Source organism: Lactuca sativa, chromosome 7 (genome assembly GCF_002870075.4).
Source record: "Lactuca sativa cultivar Salinas chromosome 7, Lsat_Salinas_v11, whole genome shotgun sequence".
Lineage (NCBI taxonomy): Eukaryota > Viridiplantae > Streptophyta > Magnoliopsida > Asterales > Asteraceae > Lactuca > Lactuca sativa.
In genome coordinates, this window is record NC_056629.2 from 146,867,595 (window position 1) to 146,874,077 (window position 6,483).

The following is a 6,483-nucleotide window of genomic DNA, read 5'->3' on the forward strand; positions in this document are numbered from 1 at the left end:
GCTGGATAGAAGGCAAACTTATCCTTAAATTGGTTTCGGGTCTTTGCTGTGTTGTATTAGGAACTGGTTTTGATCCCACTTGCATCCTTTTTTTATATGACTTATATTTAGTATCATCTTGCCTCATAGTTTCAACAGCTATAACTTGGTCTTCAACAACTATATCTTGGTGGAGATGCACTCCCCACAGTGGTGTGAACTATTTCAGTACAGAGAACCCATTAAAAAGTCGCTCCAGTTTTTCTAAGTGGTCTGCAGCAAAGAACAATTAACATCAACAATATAGGCATGTGATCTAACTATATAAATTAGCAGTTGAAATAATAAACTTAAATGATGATCTGTTCATCTTTATATAGAAAAAAACTATGCTATCCATTTAAGGTATGTTATGCTTCATAAAGAGGCCAAAAATTCCTCAAGAAGACAGTAGTTAAAACAAGTCAAGAATAATTTAGTACATTGAATCATAAAATAAGATCAAACTTACCTTGAATGAGTTTTTTTTTCTAATCCAAGCTCTTCTATTGTTTTGAGAATATAAAGTGATACCAGTTGGTTCAGGCCCTGAACTCACCCTTTTAACACTAATCAAAACAACAATTTCTGTATATATTACCTTTGAAAGAGATTGATATTTCATTTCACATATAAGTCATCCTTTTTCTAGTTCATATTGATCGCTTTCACGCACATAGCTTTCCTCTTCCTGGAAATTAATTATATTGGAAAAAATATATATGTAGTGATAATAAAAACTTACACATTTAATGCTTGCACGGCGGGATTTATAAATTTCATCCTGGATGATGTTGTCTTCTTCTGTAGATTCGGCTTCTGTTCCTTGGCCTTTATCTTCATATAAAGATGAATGGCTTTAAACTTGGTTAGAAATTAGAACCAAAATATTAAAATCTAGGAAATCATGTTCATGTTTGAATGACTCATTTCATACATTCAAATTCCATTCCATCATAACAAACAGAAGCTTAAAAAAACATAAAGAATTCTGAAAAAAAGGAAAAATAGGTATTTTGAAAGCATATATGTTTATCCAGCCAAGCCAAATATTACACAACAGCTGCACCATCACATATATGTGCATTTTTCGGCTCTCCATCTCTACAGGATTCTAAAAAGAATGAGGGAAAATGGGTATTTTGAAACTATGGAAGATTATATAGTAGAAACCAGCATATCATTATGCAAATACTACCCCCGGAAATAAAATTGAATTTGAAAATTTGAAGTTGAAAAGAACAAAGGTCACCATGAATTACATGATATATGAGTAGAAAGAACTTAAAATGGGGATAAAATAGTAAAATTAAAATCCAATTTAAATACTTTAATACATTACCTTAAGAGATTTTGGAAGGGCTAAAGGTGACTGATGCAGGAAGACCTGATCAGGGTTTAGTTTTGAATAAAAACAAAGTACTCCCCACAAGCATAAATTCCCTATTCTCATCAAATTTTGAAATTCAAGGACAATCAAGATAAATGGCAACTTCTTTAAAGATTTTCACCATACCTTAAAGTACAGATGATGCATTCTCTTTTTCTCAATTTGCCGACTTCCTTACAAATGTTTTACGATTACAACAGAAACAAATAGATACAGATGGTAATTTTCTTATTCTACTTCAGATTCAAAACCTACATGACATCCTATTTATGATTATTTATTACTTGAAGTTTTTACATCAATCATTATTCCCATTTCCCAACAACTAGCAAACATATAATAAGTACACATTAAACCGACCTCTTATGTTTCATCAGGCTTTGGTTCAAGCATAACAAGAATCTTCTCCACATGATCACCACGCAACACCTCAACATTCACCTAAAACCATCCACAAACAACATCTAATTGCATCTTTAAAAAACCGAAGGATCTGACAAAGTTCACCATGAACTTACCTTCTCACCCTCTTTGCATTGGTCAAGAATTTTGTATAAATCACTCCCACTATCAACCTTTTTCCCATTTATAGATATTATTATATCACCCAATACAAGTCTCCCATACGCATAACGTTTTGTTGATACAATACCCTGAACAAAGTCAAATTCAAATTATCAAGTTTTGGAAGCAAAAGTGAAAGTGAGATAATTAATAAGAACACAACCACAAAATTACCGCTTTTCCAGCTGGGCCATTTGGAGGTGGAAACTTTATCCCTAAAATTGGTCATGTAACTTTCCCAAAGTGCACCAACTGGTCAACAATTCCACCTACTGTGTCAACCGGAATGGAAAACCCAACACCAGAGGATGCACCAGATGGAGAGTATATGGTTGTATTTACACCAATAAGGTTGCTTGAGCTATCAAGAAGTGGCCCTCCACTGTTTCCAGGGTTGATTGCAGCATTTGTCTGAACTACATCTTGGATTGGGCGCCCAGTTGCTGCAGAGCTAATTTCTCTCCTTACCCCACTATAAATGTATAAGGATCAAATTCCAAACATGTTTCTTTAAAAAGTAGGTCTTTTGAACTAATTTCATACCCCATGACACCATTTGTAAGTGTGTGATCAAGCCGAAACTGTAGTGGGATAAGATGTTATGGAGATATTAGTAGAAAACACACAACATACACATACATTCATATATGATATATATATATATATATATATATATATATGATACATATATATATATATATATATATATATATATATATATATATATATATATATATATCTACACTCACAGGGTTTCCAATAGCAAAAAAGTGTTGCCCAACAAGCAAGTCGGCTCACACACCAACTGGGATTGGTCTAAATTTGTCTTTTGGTGCATTGATAGACAATACAACAACATCTTTATCTTGGTCAAAACCAACAACTTTTGCATCATAAGTGGTCTGGAACAACAAGATAGAGAGTAATACTTCTGTAAGAACTTCTCATTAAATCAGATAATTAACTTAAAACTGTGTTTGGATGATTATGTTCCTTGAAGAAGTATCAAATTATATTTGAACCTGAATATGGGTGTAACGACCCAATTTTCACGCCCAAAAGAATTTCATTTAAATTAAGTGGTTTGTAAAACATTTGTAGTAAAAGATCATCTGTTCATATCGTTTCATAAAACATATCTCATGTCTGAAAACCCAAAACATGAAAATAATAATAATGTCAGAGTACAATCCCAAAACATCTCACAAATCCGGAAAACCAATGTGTGTGTGTATGATGTGCCGCTACCGCGCCAGCTCCTTCCCCTTCACTGAAGAGGTACCTGAAACCAAAACTGAAAACTGTAAGCACGAAGCTTAGTGAGTTCCCCCATTGTACCACATACCATACAATCATATCACATACATACTACCAGGCATTTCAGGAGTGCCCGACCTACCCGGTACGGCCATTCTGGGGTGCCGACCTACCCATGCGGCCATTCTGGGGTGCCATCCTTCCCGTGTCAAGCCATTCTGGGGCACTGACCTACCCATGTCGAGCCATTCTGGGGTGCTGACTACCCTTCGGTCCTAATAACCGAACCTCAGGGACTATTTCACCCCTACTACTACTATCACATATCACATAACATAAACATATTATTAGACATATCTGGGGTGCCTGAACTACCCTTCGGTCCTAACAACCGAACTCGGGGACTGGTCCCCTCCTACTACCTCTATTGCATATAACATAACAAGCCATCATGAAAACATATCATCACATAATGTCAGACGTATCTGGGGTGTCTGACTACCCTTCGGTCCTAACATATCAAGTAGTAGCTATCCTAGATGATATCACACAGACAATCATCTATCATACGAACCCTACTGGTGGGCCGACATTGTGGCCATAGACCCACCGCTACCGGAAGGTAACTCACCTCGTAGTAGCTGCTGAACTATGCGAGAATCCTCTGACTGCTGCCGCTGTGGCTCCGGAAATCCTCCCACAAAACACTTAGTCAGAAACTGACATTTACTCTTAGGGTAAAATGATCATTTTACCCCTGACCAAAGTCAAAGTCAAAGTCAACTTCTATTTGACCTGATTCGCCGAGTTGGCTCGCCAACTCGCCGAGTCCCTATCCTTCCATTAGACCTCATACCCGTCTCTACTCGTCGAGTTAGGTGATAACTCGACCAGTTTTCCTTCTAAATGAACACCGACTGAATCCCCATCCGACTCTCCGAGTTGTATGAACAACTTGTCGAGTTCATCATCAACTGATACTCATGTCCTGCCGTTGACTCGCCGAGTTATATGAACAACTCGTCTAGTTACTCTTCATCCAATGAACACGTTCTGTCCTCGACTCGCTGAGTTGATGAACAACTTGTCGAGTTCTATGAAGATTTCCTTGGACTCGCCGAGTCCGTTCATGCACTCGTCGAGTACCATGAATTTCCAGAACTATTTGCTTAGTTCAGAACGTTGGGTCACTCTCCGGGACTCGTTAAAACCTCTCCACACTCATCTGGTCCTTTTGACCCTTACTGATATGGGACAGAACCCTTGGACTCGTCGAGTCCAGGAATGGACTCGCGGAGTCGGTCACATCCCCTCCTTAAAACTTTGATTTATGATGTACAACACTTGACCAAAAGATAGATCCAGGCCCCTAAACTCGGTCTAGCACGTAAAGTTACAAACTTTACGTGCATGCATGGGACTTTTGAGCTTAAAAGGCTCTAAAATGGTTCTTTTGTTGCATGAGGCCTTCCTTGAGTGCAAAAGCAACCCAAATTTGTCTTGTGACTCCAATAATGACTTGATCCAGAAGCTCAAACCCCCCAACCATATTTGCAAACATGGTTGACCACCAAAAATGGCTTATAAAAGCCCTAAATCACCCCAAAGAGGGATCTAGCAAATTAATGGGCAAGGTTCAGACTTTATACCTTCTGTAGACTGCAAATGGTGAACCAAACTCGAATCCTTCAGTCTCCTCTTGATCCTTCTATGCTCTTCCTTCTTCCTTGAGGTCAAAACTCACAAGAATCACTCAAAAGCCTTGAATTTTCTCAAAAACGGCTAGGGTTTGCTATGAGAAGTGTTTGGGACCATAAAGGGCGAATGGAGGCTACATAAGTCGTTTCAATAGGGGGTAAACCCCTGGATTAAGGTTTTTGTCCAGACAGCGGCTGCTCGCCGAGTCCGCAACTTAAACTCCACGTCTCATCCCGATTCTACTCGGTGAGTCTGTCCTTCGACTCGCCGAGTCCAAGCCTAAAAATGCAAAAATAAATGAAGATTTAACAACAGAATACGTACCAAGAACCAGGTGCTACAAATCTCCCCCACTTATTTTAAACTTCGTCCTCGAAGTCTACTGCTCGATCCTGAAACAGCTCGAGGTAGCTCCATCAGCTCATCCACGGGCTCCCAAGTCCACTCCGACCCCTTCCGGTGCCGCCATTGCACCTTTACGATTTCTACTCTTTTGTTCCTCAGATCCTTCGACATCCGGTCAAGGATCGCTACAGGCCGCTCGATGTAATTCAGGCTGCCATCAAACTGAATGTCCTCCAAGGGTATCACCGCTATGTCGTCCACCAGGCACTTCCGTAGCTGAGAGACGTGTAAAGTGGTGTGGATCTGACTAAGTTCGGTTGGCAAATCCAGCCTATAAGCCACCTTGCCCAACCGGGCTATAACCCTGAACGGTCCAATATACCTTGGGCGTAACTAGCCCCACTTCCTGAATCGAATGACACCCTTCCAAGGTGACACTTTTAGGAGAACCATATCTCCGACCTGGAACTCCAGGTCAGATCGACGCGTATCGGCATAAATTTTTTTCCGACTCTGAGCAGTCTGAAGCCTGCTCCGGACCTGCTAAATCTTCTCTGTCGTCTTGAGCACTACTTCGGTGCTCCCCATGAACCTCTGGCCAACCTCGCCCCAGCATATCAGGGTCTTGCACCTCCTTCTATACAACATCTCGAAGGGAGGACGGTCGATGCTCGTATGATAGCTATTATTATACGAGAACTCCGCCAACGGAAGGTAGGTATCGCACCTACCTTCGAAGTCTAAAACACAAGCCCGCAGCATGTCCTCCAGAGTCTGGATGGTCCGTTTGCTCTGGCCATCCATCTGCGTGTGAAAGGCGGTGTTGAAATGCAAAAGAGTACCCAACTCGTCGTGGTATTTCTTCCAATACTTGGATGTGAAGCGCACATCCCTATCCGAAATCACTGAAATTGGCACTCTGTGTCGGGCCACCACCTCTCTGATATAGATATCGGCCAATATCTTGGCTGAGATGCACTCCTGAATCGGGATAAAATGGGTGCTCTTGGTCAATTGATCCACGATGACGCATATCGAATCCACTCCCTGTGCGGTCCTGGGAAGCTTAATGATAAAATCCATCGTAATATCCTGCCATTTCCACAGCGGGATATCCAACGGCTGCATCTTTCCGTGAGGTCTCTGATGCTCGGCCTTGACCTTCCTGCAGGTGAAGCACCGCTCCACGTACCATGCCACATCCCACTTCA

General features: G+C 40.6%; 1 pseudogene; it reads right to left on the reverse strand.

Annotated features, from left to right (window-relative positions):
- Positions 1-1,771: 1,771 nt before the first annotated feature.
- Positions 1,772-6,076, reverse strand: LOC111894017 (protease Do-like 1, chloroplastic; annotated as a pseudogene).
- Positions 6,077-6,483: the final 407 nt, after the last annotated feature.